The sequence below is a fragment of the Crocodylus siamensis genome, chromosome 1, assembly GCF_052110815.1.
Source record: "Crocodylus siamensis isolate JL-2025a chromosome 1, ASM5211081v1, whole genome shotgun sequence".
Classification (NCBI taxonomy): Eukaryota; Metazoa; Chordata; order Crocodylia; family Crocodylidae; genus Crocodylus; species Crocodylus siamensis.
In genome coordinates, this window is record NC_143395.1 from 79,251,169 (window position 1) to 79,269,721 (window position 18,553).

The 18,553-nt window shown below is 46.5% G+C and overlaps 1 long non-coding RNA gene across 1 annotated transcript; it reads left to right on the plus strand.

Moving 5' to 3' along the window:
- Positions 1 to 16: 16 nt before the first annotated feature.
- On the plus strand, positions 17 to 3,265 carry LOC149872956 (uncharacterized). Its single transcript, XR_016440931.1, has 3 exons — positions 17 to 106; positions 1,263 to 1,361; positions 2,710 to 3,265. It is a non-coding gene; the product is annotated as an uncharacterized LOC149872956 (long non-coding RNA).
- Positions 3,266 to 18,553: the final 15,288 nt, after the last annotated feature.

The following is an 18,553-nucleotide window of genomic DNA, read 5'->3' on the forward strand; positions in this document are numbered from 1 at the left end:
CCAGCGAAGGGAGGAGGACGAGGAGGAGGCAGAGGCAGAGCGCAGTGGGTGGGGCCGGACGGAGTGACGCATTCACGTCCTGGACACATGGGGCCGCGCGGGTGACGTAAGTCGTGGAGGTGGTACTCGCCTCCAACAGCCCCTCCCCCCAGCTGCGCGCGTGGCTTCCGCACTTCCCACTGGGCTGCGGTGGAAGCTGAGGCATCCGCCTGGGCCCAGCCCGCCCCTCCCAGAGCCGCCGCCTCACCCTACTGGGAACAAGCAGGTGAAAAGAAGAGTGAAGGGTGCGTGCACCCCAAGGCCTGTAGAGAAAGAATTTTTTTGCTACTATTTAGTTGGACTAATAAAAGATGGGGTCTGTGACGCAAGAGCTTTGTTCATCGCCTCAGACAAGGTTCTTCGGGTAAAGCCGATGTCTTTTATTAGACCAATATTATTTGAGTTGGTCTAATAAAGGACACGGATTTACCCAAAGGACCTTGTCTGTCTACGTCCTTTGACCAACACGGCTACAACCAGCCCTGCGTGAATCCACTCATACTCTCTTCATTTGTCTTCAGCTCCAGGAGGCCTCTGCAGCCCCACCTCCACATCTGTCCATTTGTCACTGTGCCCATGAGAAGAAACAGGTCACTAGCCCTGCTAGTATGAAGTTAGTCCAACGGCAGAGTAGATCCACACCCTTGTAGGCTAACTACATAGGATCTACTCTGCCATCGGACTAGCCCAAGTTCACTTCAACAGTAGGAGAGGCATGAAACTTACAGAACCCCTAGGGACAAAGGAGTCACAAAAGTGAGTCCATGTGACTATGAGAGAGCTCCTGAGGGCTGAGGCACATTAACCTGACTCCAGCAGCTGAGGCTTTAGGAAAACACCACAGGCTGTGGGACTTGTAGCATCTAGGGAGTTAGCAACTTGTGCAAGCTCTGGAGATGGGCACAGGTTTTCAGCAATTGACAGACCAATTTCACCAACTCTTAAAAACAACCAAGTCACCAGGTGCATTATGCTATTTGTAGTCCAGACTTATTCTCCTTTATCATGCTGCTTGGTGTTCTCGGATGTCATCAGGCCAGACTTGATTTTAATTGATCTTAATGAGTATTTCCTCTAGTGAATTCCTGTGTCTCTAGGGTCTTTAACTGGCAGATTACAAAAGAAATGTCATGTTTTGCTTTCCTGTCCTTTAATTTGGTATGCATGTCCAAGCATTTGTCTGTTTTCAATTTAACTGCTGTTGCTAATCTTAAATTTTATAGGAAGAATAGGATCGGAGAAATTGCTACATTTAATCAGACCAGTGGTCCATCTTGTCCAGTATCTCTCTTCTAACAGTAGCTAACGCTGGGTGTTTCATGGTAAGAAACCTTGCTGTTAGGGCATAATGTGGAATTTTCTTCAAGCCCCAAGAGAAGCTGGTGCATGTTCAAAAGCCGCAGGGTTTATTGCCTTTGTAAAAACTTTTTTAAAAATATACTGTTGTAACTGGACTTTTATCTATGGTGTCTAATGGGTTAGTCAGAAAATGGATAAATATGTTAATTCCATATGCAAACAACTAGAGCAAATGGACAACTCTGAATAGCTTGTAAAAATACAGGACTCCAGCAATAAATTTGCAGGTGAGAACAGAAATGTTAGGGGGAAAAAGACAGAGCACCTATTCAGCTCAGCTTCAAATGGGTGTTCCAAAGAGCTGTAACAAGTTGGGAAGTAAGTTTTCCATAATTTTACCTATCACTTATCTGTAACATAAACCTTCATACATATTAAAGGAATAAAACAAAGATCGAAACACTATCAACTATAAGCAATATACATATTTTTTATCATGGCTACTTGTAAAGTATTACATAAAAGATTCTTAAATCTGATATAAAAGGAGCTACTGCTGTGGTCCAACTAAGGTGGATGGTAAAGACACTCTATTATCTGGGGGTTACAATGGCAAAGATGCAACTTCTGTCAGACACAACCAAACCCATTCAACAGCCTCATCCTCTTAAAACTTAGGCCATGTCTATCCTTCAGTCAAATAGCCTTTAATCCAGCTACTTTACTAAGCTCCTGCCTTCTTGCATACAGTTCATTACCTAAGTGCAAAGACAGGTAGTTAGCTGGGTTTTTCTGAAGTCAGGCAGGAGGCTGGGTAGAGATACACCTTACAGACTAACTGGAATGGAGATGCATAAGATCACTCTGATTTAGTCTGTACGGTGCTTCACTATTTAAGGGTGTGTTTACACAACAGTCCAGGGAGTGACTGCAGCTCACATACCCACATTCAAACTATTTTTAAACTAGATAGCTTAGGTATCAATGGCCACGTCTACATGAGGCATTTACTAAGCAGTTGACTAATTAGCTGTCTAGTAAACATCTTGGCATCTACATGTGCACCCCTATTAGACTGGAGTAAACTAACTTAAAAACTGTACAGCAGCACATGTATGGATGCTGCCCAGCTGGCTGGAGCATGAGGGTGCTTCAGTGTGGGCTGCCTGCTGGCTAGCCCCACAATGAAGCTCTCTCATGCCCTAGCTAGCCCCTCCGAAGCATGTTGAGCTGGGGGTAGTGATGGTAGAAAATGTTATTTAGAGGCTTACTTTTGAGAATTGGCTTGTAGGTAACGTAGATATGCATTAGAACAATGGTCCAGGGCAACAACAAGGGTTAATTGATTACTAACAAACCTGTTTGTGACAGTTTCTTCAAGGCCCACTGTGTCTGACACAGACAAGCAGCAAGCAGATGCACAGGCTGGGAAAATGAAGAAGTGTACCACATTGTTCCCTAACATGAGATAAGAAACTTTGCCATGTTGGCCAGGTCACCGTGCCCAGCTGCAGAGCCCTTGGGATTTCTGGCTTTGGTAGATGGACCAATTTAGGAGATACCAGAAAAAAAACAAATTAAGATGTGTTCATGTGATGGGTTTGTGAAACAAAGGAATATGCTGACAGGACAGAACATGGACAGTATGACAACTACAGAGAGACCAATCAGCTATGCCCAAAGATGAACAGTCATCAGAAGGAGGCAAAGAATACAAAAAGAGGGATTTCAGAGCAGCAAAGGGCCCCTGAGAGGGGAACCGAAGACTATCTTGGACATACAGCACACGACCAACCCATCTCAACAACCTTACTGGGAGTGGTGAGTGGGCCTTAACCTCCAACCTCCAGGCTGCTGACATCTGACATTCAAGAGAGAACTGCAAAGTGAAGCTCATGTACTGGCCAGATGTAACTTGACTCTGTGAACCCTGGGACTGGTAGATATATAGTGATAGCAGATAAGAATAATGCAAATAATTCTATATCAATAAAATTCACCTATTATTGAATGGAGAGGTCGTGGTCAGTCTGAGGGTTTTGGCTCTGCCTGGAACAAGGTATCTGGGTGATAAATCCAGTGCCAACAGGTAGCAGCCCGGACCGGCAGGCTGAGCCCCAGGACCCCCTGCCAGCTGGGTTCCACATGTCACATCTGAATATACTGTGGAGCTTATTGCTCTAGAGTTAATTGCTCCCAGGCACATGTTCAAATAGTGTCCCCAGGAGCAATTAATGCCAGAGCGATAAGCTCCACAGTTTATTCAGGCACCATAAATGCATGTGTAGACGCAACCAATGACAGTGTAAGTGCAGCAGCATTGAGTTCAGTGTGGATTAGCCTAGGTTCGAAGCCCATGTTATCATGGCTTTACTGCTATTGGAATTGAAGCTAGCTAGTTAAAAGTTACCCCATATATGTGAGCAGGAGCTGCAGTCTTTGCTGTGACCGTATTGAAAACACACCCATAAGGTGTTGAATGATGTGTCAAGGAACAGAAGGTCATTGAGACAGCTGAACTGAAGACTATCCTATTTGAACACTTTCTGATGAAATGGGAAAGTGAGGTGAATGTAGCTGTGTACTTGTCAACTCTTTCTTCCTTCTTACCATTCAGTAATCATGCCATTGCACTTTGCTGTGGCTCCTCCTACCATCTTTTTGTAGCCCACAATACACTATAGTAGTACAACATAGATGTTACATAGGTATTTGCATTAGATTAGTGTATAAAAGACCGGAGGTGGTATAGGGCTGCCATGACTGCCTGTGATTCTTGGGCAATTTCAGCTCTGGTCAGTGTTTTAGTATGTGTCCTACGATAGCCTCTAGAAGTGACACTGTCCAGGAAACACTGTGAAATACTGCCCTTTTTACATTTCCTGCCCAACTCAGTCAACATAAATTCAACCTTGCTGAGATTTAGTCTTAGCCAATTTCTAGGTAAAGAATTCTGGACTTCTGCAAGGCAACTTTAAAGACAAATAATATCCTGTTTAAAGACTAAAGAAAGAAATACAACATTGACTTCAGTGAGACCTGTGTGAACAAGGCAGGCTGCATACATGAATTGATTTATAGAACTCGAATCAGAGAAACTATGATGGAGTAGTGACAGTACACTGTAGGAAGGTGGAATCATCACTGTGAATGATTCATGTCCTTACCTATTACTGAACTCTCTTGATGGTAACACGTAAAAACCAATAATGTGGAAAAAACATCAGGGATCTAACAAAAGTCAAAAAATAAGAAGCCACCCGTCAGCATCTACTGGGACATTTCCATGAGTCTGATCATAAAGTCCTGTCTATACATATCTATGTTTTCTAGTTATGAAAATCTTTCAACTAGAATTAAATGCCACGGATGCTTCCAGAGATTTCTGAAATACAATATATGTGCATGTATTTTTAAAATCTGAAAGGATTTGGGGGCATGGGCTCCAAGGAAGAGAAAGAGAGAAAATGATTCAGCTTCACGGGAGTTGCATGAAGAAAAATATGGTGATATTCTTTAGCAATTAAAGATTAAAAAAATAAGAATCCCTACTCTAAGATGCCCTCCTGAGGCTGCTGACTAGGGTATCAAGGAAAGGCAGAACAGTGCTAAGCAGTAAGCAGAGAGCAGTAGCTCTGGGATAAGCAGCTCAGGTGTGTGCCTTGAAGAGGCTTTTCTCTTTGCTAGTGACTTAGGGTGCTTGATTGCTGCCAGAGTGTTTGCCTGGTGGGTGTTTTGGGTTTTTTTTCCCCTCCTGTGGTATGTGATGGTATGGAGTAAACAAAATGAATTGGAAGCTACAGTCTGTGAAAAGAACTATGATCTGATTAGCATCACCAAGATCTGGTGGGACAGCTTTTATGACTACAGTGTAAACACTGAAGGTTACACTCTGTTTCAGAAAGACAGGGTTTTTTTGTTTGTTTGGTTGGTTGGGTTTTTTTAATTAAATTTGTATATGAGGCCAAATTAGCCAAAAGTAATACTAAATCCAAGAATCCAGAACTGTAAGTTGCCCTACTACTGGCAAACATCCTCCAACCACACCTGGGGTTTCAGCTGTTTCCAAAACCTTTGGTGGGCATCCTGCTTGCAGGCCCAAACCCAGATGCTTGGGGTTCAGATGCCCCCCGAGTTTTGCTTGCCCTTAGCCATAAGGCCCTCAGAGCAAGCAAGGGAGGAGAGACTTCAGAAGGACAGGGCTGGGAAGAAAGGTAGTAGTGTTGGCTTGTATGTCAAAAACTTGTTCCCTGGTTCAGGAGGAAGAAGACAGTAAAGCAGAATGCATTTGGGTGAAGTTGAAAGGTAAAAGACACGGTACCAACATTATGGTGGGGACTTGTTATAGGCCACCTAATCAGAAAGAGGAGATGAATGAGGCAGTCTTCAAGCAGATGACAAATCTATCCAAAAGCTAAAGGATGGTACTGACGGGAGACTTCAGTTTTCCAGACATCTGCTGGAAAAACACTGCAGCCAAACATAAAATGTCAATCTGGTTCCTAACTTGTGTGGAGAACAACTTTCTCATCCAGAAAGCGGAGGATACAAGTAGGGGATCATGTATCTTGGATCTTGTCTTAACCGGCAAGGAAGCACTGATGGAGGATGTGAAGGTGATAGATAATTTGGGATATGCAAGAATTCCAGATCCTGAAACAGGGAAAGCATAAGGCTAGCAAAATTAGGGCACTAGGTTTAAAAAAGGTGGATTCCATCCAACTCAAAGTGCTAGCAGGCATAGTGTAATGGGAGGATAGATTGAAGGATAAAGGTGCCCAGAAGGACTGGGAGCTTCTAAATGACGTAGTTTTGGAAGCCCAACAAAAAACTGCCCTGACATGATGGAAGCACAAGAAGAATAGCAAGAGACCATTGTGGCTGCACAAGAAGCTTCTAAAATGCCTTAAATGCAAAAGGAAAGCATACAAGCAATGGAATAATGGGCAGGTCACCTACCAGGAAATAGCAAGAACTCACAGGGACAAAATCAGGAAGGCAAAGATAAAGAATTAGCTGCACCTGACAAAGCAGGTTAATTACAAGGCTACAAGATGTTCTATAAGTATGTTGGTCAGAAAAGAAGGATCAAGGAAGCTGTGGGTCCTCCTTGTTAACAAACCAAGAGGAACTCCTAACTAAAGATATAAAAAAGGCAGAGCTACTTAATGGCTACTTTGTTTTAGTCTTCACAAAAAAAAGTAAACTGCCACACACTTAACAGGGATTATCCAAATAAGGAAGGGGGCAAGCTGAGGGAGGAGATAACAAAAGAGATGGCAAGAGAGCTTTTGTTGAGTCTGAATGAATTTAAGTCAGCAGGGCCAGATGGGCTTCATCCCAGAGTCCTGGAGGTACTGGCAGAGGAGATCTTGGAGCCCTTGGCAATCATGTTCGTGAAGTTGCGGGAAACAGGCCAGGTGCCAGAGGACTGGGAAAAGGCCAGTGTAGTGCCCGCTTTTAAAAAAAAAGCAAGAAGGAGGACCTAGGGAATGCTGAATGACTTGTGCCCCTGGAGGCTGGGGGGGAGGGGGGCACAGAGACTGTCCTCAGGCAGCAGGGGTCGGGGCATGGTGGCAGCAAGCAGGAAGCTCCCACAGGTAGCCACAGCGATGTCAATGGTGAGGGTGGTGAGCGCTGACTGGTGGTTGGCGACTACCCACAGACGACACCAGCAGTGGGACAGCAGCCAGCAGTGATCAGCATCTACTGGCAGTGTTGGCAGTGAGGTGGGGGGATGGTGGCAAGCGGCGACTGCCCGCAGGCATCACCAGCAGCAGCAACCAACCGCAGGGGCTGCACCGCCAATCTCAGGGGGTGCACCCCATATGTGTTGCCCATGCAGGGAACTACAGACTGCTTCCCCTCACCCCAATACCTGGGAAGTTACTGACTGGAGCATATCCTAAGAAAGGCCATTTGCAAGCATCTGGAGGAGGAAAGCCTGACTGCAAACAGCCAGCTTGAATTTATGAAAAACAAATTATGTCAAACAAATCTGATCTCCTTCTTTGACAAAGTAACTACTTGGGTGGATGAAAGGATGTAGTGTCCCACATGACCTTTTCATAACAAATTGGAGAAATGTGGGCTGGATAAAACTACTAGAAGGTAAATAGATAACTGGCTCAGTAGCCATAAAGGGTCATTATTAACAGGTTCATATCAGAATTGCAGAAGGTTTTGAGTGGAGTCCCATAGGGGTCTGTCATGTACCCACGGTTGTTCAACATATTTACTAAAGATTTGAATACTGGCTTACAAAGCTTCTTGAGCAAATTTGTGGATGACACGAAACTGGGAAGAACTGTGAACATATTAGAGGATGCAAGTGCAATTAAGACAGATCTTGACAGATTGCAAAGTGCAGGGTTCTACATCTCAGAAACAATAATCAAAAACACAAATACAAAATGGGGACATCTGGCAGCTCTATGGAAAAAGATTTGGGAGTCTTGGTAGACCACAGACACAATATGAGTCTGCAGTGTGATGCAGCCACATAAAACGCAGCCACGCAGATGGAGCCCCTGGCTCTTGGCTGCGGGGGCTGCCTGTCCCTTTTTCAGGCTCTGGGGCCCGGGAGCATGGCCACCTCCCCTTCTGGGGTCTGCTCCCTACTGGGGTCTCTGGCGCGCCAGCTGGAGGAGCTCCAGGCCACAGTCCAGAGACTGCATGCCATCAGGGACTGCGAGCAGGAGATAGACTCCTACTGCCAGGCCCTTCTCCCCTGGGAGCCGCAGGGTAGAACACCGTCTCCCTCCAGGACTAAGGAGGACTCTGGGACCTCCCGCTCTGCCCAGTCGGGGCATGGACCAAGGTGGTCAAGGGCCCTAAGGCCCACCGCACCAAGGCCCCCCCTCACCGGAGCTTAGCAACAGGTTCGCACCTCTTGCAGCCGCAGCAGAGCCTGCTCAGTTGCCAGCTCCCGCAGGCAAACCAGGCGCAACCACAGCTACTGCCCCCGCTCTCCCCAAGACAAAGCGAAAGGTGTTTGTTGTCGGAGACTCCATCCTGCAGGAGACTGAGGGGGCAATCTGCCGCCCCGACCCCTTAGCCCCGGGAAGTTTGCTCCTTCCCAGGGGCCCGCATCCGAGACATTGCGGAGAGGATCCCACAGCTCCTCCAGCCCACAGACCACTACCCCATGCTACTTATTCACGTGGGCACCAATGACACGGCTCAGAGCACTCCCAGCTGGGTCATGAGGCGCTACAGGGATTTGGGAGCGGGGCTTAGGGGTCTGGGAGCGCAGGTGGTGTTTTCGTCGATCCTCCCAATCTCGGGCTATGGGCTGAGGAGGGAGAGGAGGATCCACACAGTGAACCAAAGACTGCAGAGCTGGTGTCATCGGGAAGGCTTTGGCTTCCATGACCACAGCCCACTCTTTGGCGAGAGAGGCAGCCAGCTGCTGGGAAGAGATGGCCTCCACCTCTCCCCACTGGGGAGGAGGCTCTTCTCAGCCAGGCTGGCTGGCCTGCTCCACCGGGCTTTAAACTAAGCCCGCTGGGGGATGGGGGGACTACTGCCCCTGCTGGCCCGCTGAACGGCCCTTGCAAAGCCAGCGGACCAAGGCACTTAAGGGGGCACTTAAGGGAGCCCACCCCTGCCCCAGCCCTGGCACAATCTGTGGGCAAGGCAAGAGCCCCCAAGGGCACACTTGCCTGCCTGTACACTAATGCCAGGAGCCTGGGCAACAAGCAGGACGAGCTCGTCCTCCTGCTCAGTGCAAAGAAATATGATGTCATTGGGATAACGGAGACCTGGCGGGACTCCACCCATGACTGGACCACGGGTATAGAGGCCTATACCCTGTACAGGAGGGATCGTGTTGGCAAAAGGGGCAGGGGTGTAGCTCTCTATGTGAAGGAAAGCTACGTGTCCCTGCAAGCTGATGTTGGTGACTGGCATGGACAGCTACAGACCCTCTGGGTAAAAATTCGTGGGGAATTCGGCACAGGGGACACAACAGTGGGAGTCTGCTACAGACCTCCCACTCAAAGTCCCGAGCTTGACCAGGAGTTCGCCCGGGAACTGACTGAGGCCGCTTGCTCCAGGACCTTGGTTGTCATGGGTGACTTCAATTACCCGGACATCTCATGGGAAGATCACTCAGCTAAATCTGAGCGGGCGCAAAGCTTTCTCTCATGCGTGGATGACCTCTACCTGACTCAAGAAGTCTATGGGCCAGCGAGAGGCAAAGCGCTGCTTGACCTGGTACTGGCTACGGGGGACGACCTAATCGGCGACCTAGTGATTGATGGGAAGTTGGGTGACAGCGACCACGAGCTGATCACCTTCACCATCCGCCGTAAAGCTGGCAAGTCAGTCAGCAACACAGCAGTCCTTGACTTCAGAAAAGCCGACTTTGACAAGCTCAAGAGGCTTGTCGGTCAGGCCCTTAGGGACCGTGACCCCAGGGAGATGGGAGTTCGAGAAGAGTGGTTGCTTCTCAAGGAAGCGATCCTCAATGCACAAGCTAAATCTATTCCAACACGGAGGAAAGGCAGCAAGAAGGCACAACAGCCCTCCTGGCTCTCCAGGGACCTAGCGGCTAAAAAGGAAAGCCTACAAAGGATGGAGGACGGGATTCACCTCCAAGGAGAATTATTCTGCACTGGTCCGGTCCTGCAGGGAGCAAACCAGGAAAGCCAAGGCTGCAACAGAACTCCAACTAGCTTCAAGCATCAAGGACAACAAAAAGTCCTTTTTCAGATATGTGGGCAGCCGGAGGAAAAGCAAGGGCAACGTTGGACCCCTGCTGAACCAGATGGGGCAACTGACAACTGACGCCCAGGACAAAGCCAACCTATTAAATAGGTACTTTGCGTCAGTCTTTCATCAGTCCCATGGGATGCCCATGCCTGCTATGGGACAGGGAGATCTGGGTGATGGGGATCCCCTACCCTACATAAATGCTGACCTCATGAAGGAACATCTTGAGAAGCTGGATACCTTCAAGTCAGCCGGCCCTGACAATTTGCACCCCAGGGTATCAAGGAGCTGGCGAGTGTCATAGCCCAGCCCCTGGCGCGGATCTTTGAAAACTCCTGGCGCTCTGGTGTAGTGCCCAAAGACTGGAAGAAGGCCGATGTGGTGCCGATCTTCAAGAAAGGAAGGAGAGTGGATCCGGCTAACTACAGGCCCATTAGCCTGACTTCTATCCTGGAGAAGATCTTAGAAAAGTTTATTAAGGAGGCCATCCTTGATGGACTGGACCAGGCTAACATTCTAAGGGATAGCCAGCATGGGTTTGTTGCAGGTAGGTCTTGTTTGACCAATCTCATTTCCTTCTATGACCGGGTGACCTATCACCTGGACCAGGGAGAAGAGATTGATGTCATATATCTTGACTTCAAAACAGCTTTTGATCTGGTATCCCATGATCATCTCTTGGCCAGACTGGCCAGTTGTGGCCTTGGCTCCACCACGATCCGCTGGCTGGGAAATTGGGTCCGTGGTCGGACCCAGAGGGTTGTAATTGATGGCAGTCACTCATCGTGGTGCCCTGTGACCAGTGGGGTCCCTCAAGGCTCTGTCCTTGGACCCATACTGTTCAACATCTTTATTAATGATGTGGACATTGGAGTCAGGAGTGGACTGGCCAAGTTCGCCGATGACACCAAACTTTGGGGCAAAGCATCCACGCCAGAAGATAGGCGGGTGATCCAGGCTGACCTGGACAAGCTCAGCAAATGGGCAGACGAGAACCTGATGGTGTTTAACACCGAAAAATGCAAGGTTCTCCACCTTGGGAGGAAGAACCTGCAGCATCCTTATAGGCTCGGCAGTGCTACGTTGGATAGCACTACAAAAGAAAGAGACTTGGGGGTCATCATTGACCACAAGATGAACATGAGCCTGCAATGCGATGCTGCAGCTAGTAAAGTGACCAAAATGCTGGCGTGCATCCATAGATGCTTCTCGAGCAAATCCCGGGACGTCATTCTCCCCTTGTACTCGGCCTTGGTGAGGCCGCAGCTGGAGTACTGCGTCCAGTTTTGGGCTCCACAATTCAAAAAGGATGTGGAGAAGCTTGAGAGAGTCCAGAGGAGAGCCACGCGCATGATCAGAGGTCAGGAAAACAGATCTTACGATGATAGGCTGAGAGACATGGGACTCTTTAGCCTGGAAAAGCGTAGGCTCAGGGGTGATCTGATGGCCACCTATAAGTTTATCAGGGTGACCACCAGGATCTGGGGGAACGTCTGTTCACCAGAGCGCCCCAAGGGATGACGAGGTCGAACAGTCACAAACTTCTGCAAGACCGTTTCAGGCTGGACATAAGGAAGAATTTCTTTACTGTCCAAGCCCCCAAGGTCTGGAACAGCCTGCCAGCGGAAGTGGTTCAAGCACCTACATTGAACACCTTCAAGAGTAAATTGGATGCTTATCTTGCTGGGATCCTATGACCCCAGCTGACTTCCTGCCCTTTGGGCAGGGGGCTGGACTCGATGATCTCCCAAGGTCCCTTCCAGCCCTGATGTCTATGAAATCTATGAAAAGGTGAATGCAGTTTTGGGATTCATCAGTAGAAGCATAAGTGCAAGACACGAGAGGTGATAGTGCCTCTCTGCTCAGCACGGGTTAGGCCTCATCTGGAGTACTGTGTGCAGTTAGAGAAGGTCCAGAGGTGGGCAACAAAGATGATCAAGGACTTGAAAGGTAAGTCATATGAGGAGAGGCTGAAGGAACTAGGTACATTCTGATTACTGATTAAAGAGACTGAACAATTTGTTTCACAACACTTGTAGATAAAGATTATTTTGTAATAATTTAGAGAGTACTTTACCATTCTCCTCATGAGATCATGACCAAATATCCACAGCTAGGGTTCATGCTACAGACCCCTTTATTTATTTAAATCTCAGTAACTTTTCAGCAGTTGAGTAAGGCCTTTTTGTTTTTCAATTTGCAGCAATGTGGCTATGGACCATGTTAAAAAATTTGCTTTTAATACCAGTGTCTTCACACAGCCATTCACCTTCATCCTCATCTTGAGAATCATATTTTTAAAAATTAGTCTAGGAGAACAAGATAAACATTTAAGACAGGAACACACACACAAGGACACACATACTATGGGTCACAAAACAGAAGTTCAGGTATTTCTAATGGGTGCCAAATCGTCCTGTGCTCTTTTCTGCGTTATTCTCATTGTGTTTCAGACATCCCAGCAGTTCTGGAAGTTTCATTGAAAAATTCTGAAGGGTGCAAAGATAATAATTCAGAACCTTTTATGCCTTGTACCTTAGCAGTCATGTTGGCTTTTGCAAAGTTGGCATAAAACCTTGAGTAGCATAGTCAACCATGAGTAGAACATTCTTACTGAGCAACATTTTAAGCCCATTTTACAGGGGTGTAAAATAACCACCCAAGATACAAGTCTGTGGAAAATTAGGCCTAACGTTTCAAGTACTATTAGCAAAGGTGTTCCTTTAGCTGTTGAGGCAAAACTGCTGAGCCAGGAATGCATTCAAGTCTGTATCTCAAACAGGGATAAACAGCTAGGGTGCCTGTGATAGGATCCACTCCCAGGCAACTGTAGTGGTTGAACTAGTCCTGCCTCACCTCCAGTCTTCCAGGATACCACCCTCTCTGTTTCACCTGTCACACGGTGAGATTATCTGTATGTTACTTTGAGAGTTTGTAACCAGAGTCTGTAAGTGGGCCTAATGAGTCCATACTCAGCTTAGCTCAACTTGCACAACCAGACAGCCCAGTCCTAAACATGTCAAATGTTTCCTAAGTTCACTATCTCATCTTCTGTGCGTTCATGGCACCTATGAATCCTCGGCATTGAGTGTGGGCCTCCTCGCCCTAATCATGACCTCCAGGTCATTCCCATGCCTCGCAGGTCTTACTCCTACCCCGTTCACAGGTCCCTAACCCTTGTCAGGGTTGCTCTGTTGCTAGCTTCAGCCTACCAAGTCCTTGATCTTTGTGAGGCTACTCTCTTGCTGTCTTCAGCCCACCAGGTCCCTGACTCTTGCAGGGCTTACAGCAGAAAGTGGCTCCCAAACAGCCCATGTGGCCTCCAAACACCCTTATAATTACTCCTAAGCCTCTGATGAAAACACAACACAAACCAACCAGTTCATACTCAAACCCTACCCTGGGTTGCTAACTGCTGTAAAACCCTACCCCCAATCTGTGGGCTCCGTCTTGGCCGGTTTCATCTCAGTAGCGGCTCATTCTGTCTGGAGCCCCTCTTCCACCAAAGCCAGCTTGTCTGCTCTGGTCCCAGAGTTGGACTAATCTACCTCCATTCCTTCTAGACCCCTGTCTCTAGTTCTTGTAAACAGGCCCAGGAGTTTCTACTTAATTAACAAACTTGCCCCCAACAGCCGTCACTTATCTGGTTGCTCTACAGGTTCCCTTTAACTGCTTCATCCGGGTTCCACCTATGGCTCCTGCTTGTGCTCTTGTGGTTGCCTGATAATCTGGAGTTTTGCCCTCTGGGCTACATCCTGCTCTACTCTTTTCTCTTCATCCCTGTATGGGTAACAGGGCAGGGTTTCTTGTTATAGTGCCCATCTCCTTGCTTATGCATTTGGGGATCCTTCTACACAAACTGTCTTCTCTTCAAATAAAGGCTGCAGTGAAAAAGTTGAATGATTAGGTTATTTTAATATTGTCGTTTTTCCTAATACCTTGAAATAACTCCCTAAACAGACACTGCCAAGTATTTTACAGATACTGTATCTGAAATTCTCCATGCAGAGGTATCTTGCCTCTTTAGCAGAGGGTCCCCATGGAAGCATGTGTGCAACAAATTGCATGATCAGGACCATAACTTGGTCTTTTGGGGGAGTTATATTATTTTTATATCTTCTTGGAAGCTTTTAAATGATTTATTTAACAAATGTGGGGTAAAAACCACCACTAGTTAGCAAACACCCTATTATGGGCAACAGTTTATTGTAATTTCCTTATTTATAAAAAATATCCGTAAAGATTCAGTAATTCTAAGAATAGGTTTATTTAGTTAACTTTGTGCTTCCTCTGTTACAGTAGAATGAAAATATTACAACTGAAATATAGAAAAAATCTTTATGAATGTCATCTTTACAGTTTGGCAGCTTAATAATTTGCTACTAGGGATTCCACAGAGCCTTATAATGAGGAATTGATTTCCCCTTCTTAAGGAAGAGTTGAAGTTATTGGCAATGGTAATTTGTTTTTCTTTTGCTTAAGACATCATGCGCACATTAAGTCCTACTTTCTGCTTAGCCCTATTTACACAACATGTGGGGGCTACAAGGAGCTCTTCCCCAGTCCTTTCATCCCCCTGTAGAGAAGCCTGGCTTGTAACTGAGGCCAGCTAGTGCTGATAGTTTTACTAGACTCTTCAAAGGATAGACAGATGCAAGACAGCCTCTTCTGGGGAGAAAAGCAGGGACACCTTACTTAAGGCTGCAAAAGTGAGAGACTAGTGTTGCCACTTGTTACCATCCTGCTCAGGAAAGTAGGACCTGAGTGCATTTTTTAAGTTAATAAGTTATAAACATGCCACCCCACCTGACTTAGAGGCCAGGTCTATGCTGCCTCTCTGCCCAACTCAGCAGGACCTCCAGCAGGGAAATCAGCCCTTGTCAACTCACTCCCGTTTGTTACGGGCACAGGCCTGGCTGTTAGCCACAGCAGGTAACTTAAAGTGGTCTCAAGCCTTATTGCTGTTCTCAGGCTCTCCTGGGAGTGTAATCAAGCAAGCTCTCAGGACTGCATAAGTTCTCTGTGCCTAACTGCTGACTTTGGGAGTGAGTGGGCAGTCCTAAACTCAGAAGAGAAGTGGTTTAGACTTGGCCTATGCAACTGATTTCTGTTTCAAACACAAAGCTACTTTACAAAGCTCTGATTAGCAGTGTATTCTAGATTGTTAGGTGCACTACCAAAACTAATTATTTTTATGTAACCCAGCTGTCCCCAAAATTAGTCCCCCCCTCACCAGAAGAAGAAAGCCAGCAGGGCATGCGTGCTGTGGGGGGGAAACTGCAGTCGCTCTCAGTTCCCTCCCACTTATTGTGTCTCAATAGAGGAGGGGTAGAAAGCAATGTCTTAACCAGGTACAAAATTTAATGTAGATAGATAGTGAACTAAAGTGAGTATTTACAGTTTATAAATACATATAACTATAACTATGTACATACCCAAATACAAACAGTAAGCATAATGATCCCAAATGATATAAACAGATAAATACAACAATACATGGCACTCTAAAATACAAGGCATGCAGTTAACAGTTAATAAACCCTCCAAAATGCACAGTGTATGTCAATTAATAAATGCTCCTAAATATAAGATGCAAGAGTTCCCTAGTGGTTCCCCTTCTCTAGGGGATCTCTTCTTCCTGCCTCTTTATCGAGGCTACCTTTCTTGAGTGTCACTCCCCAGTGGGAGAGCCATTTCCCCACTGACCCACGTGTCCCTAGAAGTTGGGTGGGGCAGTGTTCATAAGCTCCCTGGCCTCACTTATGTTTTTTCAAGGGAGAGCTCAGTTCCAGGGGGGCGGCATGACTTGCTCACATCCCAGTGGCTCAATCCTTCTCAAGGGGAGTTTCGGGCCTCGGCCATCTTGTGCATACCCGAGGCCATGCCGCTCTGAATGCTGCTCCCCACACTCAGAACTGCTCCATTCCCAGGGCCCCTGGAGACCCAGTGCAAGGAATGTGTCCCAGATCACCTGGACCCTCCTTCTCCGGAGCCTTACGCCCTGCAATGACTCACCCTGCAGTAGCTCTGACTCCCGAGCCCGGCCTCATGTCGGGGTTGAAGACCTGAACCACCTCAGTGTAGCTCCCAAGGTCCTGCTCCCTTGTGGACCCTCCCTCCAACGACACCTGCACTGCAGCCTGGCCTTGTGCTGGGGTCAGAGTCCCGAGCCACCTCATTGTGGCTCCCAAGGTCCTGATCCCTCGCAGACCCCCCGTGCAGCAATGCATGCACTGACTACCGCTTCCATCCAGCAACAGAATCTTTTAGGCTCTTCTGAGCAGCTGGATATGCCCTCTGGGCAGTTCTCCCAGCTCTTCTTGGTCCCAGGACAGCTTCCTTCGTCTTTGTCTTTTGCCGACTGACCCTGCGTGCTCAGCATGCAGCTGCTTATATCCCCTTCTGGAGCTCAGATTGAAAATGAACCAATTAAGGGGGCTGCAACTGCAATTCCTAATTAAGTCCACTCCTAACCCACCCTTCAGATTAGAGGGGGAGCGGACTCTCCTCCTGGCTCTTCCCCTACCTACCTCTGAATGGCGAGTTTTGCTCCACCAATAGCACTTGCAGTCTTCTAAGCCTGGAGAGCCAGGCAAAGACTGGCAAGCCTGCCATATTTATTTTCCGCCCACTAAGTTATTTTTAATGCAGTGGACACAACAAAGTGTTAACAGTAACATAGTAGTAAGCCTGGGTACAGCATCACTGTTCTCTCTTCACCTTCCTTTGCATCCAGTTAGTGTATTTTCACAAACTTAACTGAACATAGGTGATAAATTCAGGACATTAACCTAAAATGGATAACATCTCACTGCCTCTTGTACCAGCATAGTCACTTCTTGATATGTGAAATTCAGCTTCTTGTTTGGGGCTGGAGAGAAAATACATTAAGTCACTGGGAGTACTCATCCAGCAAAGTTAAGCATGTGTGTAAATATTTTCATGATAAGGGCTTAAGAAGTCACTGGTTTCCTATGGTCTGTAGCTGGAGAGAAAGGATTCATCTCTATTCATATGTTTTTCCCATAGGAGTCTCAATATCTTTTCACAATGACCCCTTTATATGGCATGCGCTCTCTTCTGTTATGCCAAGCTGCTACCCTCCTATGAAAATTCAGGTTTCTACAATGTGCAGTCAAGCATATTTTCTCTTACATCTTCAGTTTTGCACTTATATTTTAGGAATAGAAGAATTCATAGAACCACTACAATGGGCATACCTTTCAACAGAGCACATGTATAACTGTATTGCTCTAAACCAGGGGTGTCTAACTCACCTGTCCCTCCCCCACCGCAGCTGGATCCAGATCGTAGTGCTCCTTGGGTGCTGGATATACTTGTGGCGGCAGTAGTGGGACAAAGGGTGATGTGACAAGTGACATCAAGGAGCTGTGGGGGTTAATGTGGCCCTTGCTCACCCTCTGGAGTCAACGTATGTCCTCAACAAGAATCTTTACCCGTAATTTTGGTACTGAGCCCTGCCACTGCTCATCTTGCCCCCAAATTCCTGGCCCCTCTAGCGCCCACAGCTCAGATGACAGTTCTGCAGGCTAGATCTGGCCTGCTAGCTGTTTGTTTGACACCTTGCTTTAACCCAATCTTCCTCAACCCATCACCCTCCCTATCATCTATCACCTGCACTCATTCTATAATATAAAATTTAGATTATTCATTGGGTCAAGGGCCATGTCTTATATCTTCTGTGAAGTATTAACACATTTGGGCATTACCAAGTAACAGCAATATAAGCATTTGAATGGACTGCAGTATACTCATTGTGTAAACACGCCTGATGCTCTTGATGTATAATTAAGCTTTTAAAAATAGCAGGAACTATTAGAAAAAAAAAAACTTTGATTAGCAAAATAGGGTTATTTCATTGACACGTTGTTTAAAACCTTTCCTTTGTTCATATCTTCATGTAGAAATACTGTTCTTAGCCTAAAATTATCCCGTATTTTGAAAAGGGTGCTTTAACTGAGTTTTTGCTGTCTTCATGAATTTGGTATGAGACTCATAGGATTTTAGCTGCTTAATCGTGTACCAAAAAAGTTTGCAGTGAGTAATTTTTTTGACAAGCGTTAATTTTCAGAATCCTTTGTCAACAGCATGAGGATCCAATAAGAAGGAGGAACTGATTTTAACCAGCAGTAGGATTTATACAGGAACCTGAAGAGAGAAGAATAAATACAGTCTTATTCAGCTTTTGTGTTGACACTGCACAGTTGGTTAGTACTGTATTTAATTGAAATATATGAGTGAAAATGTAAAATCTATATAGTCCTTCAGTAGTGAAAAGACATGCATAGGAGTATAGAAACCAAAGTAGCAACTGCAAAACTGAGTGAGAAATTCCCTTAGCCCATAGGCTACTGCAATTTTTGTTTCAGCAAACAAATGAGTGCTGTAGATGTCTGTACCATAAAAACTTTCCCAGAGGCAATTTTTGGCAGAACACCTACAATCTTCAAACTGGACCCATAGTTTAACCTTCTAAATG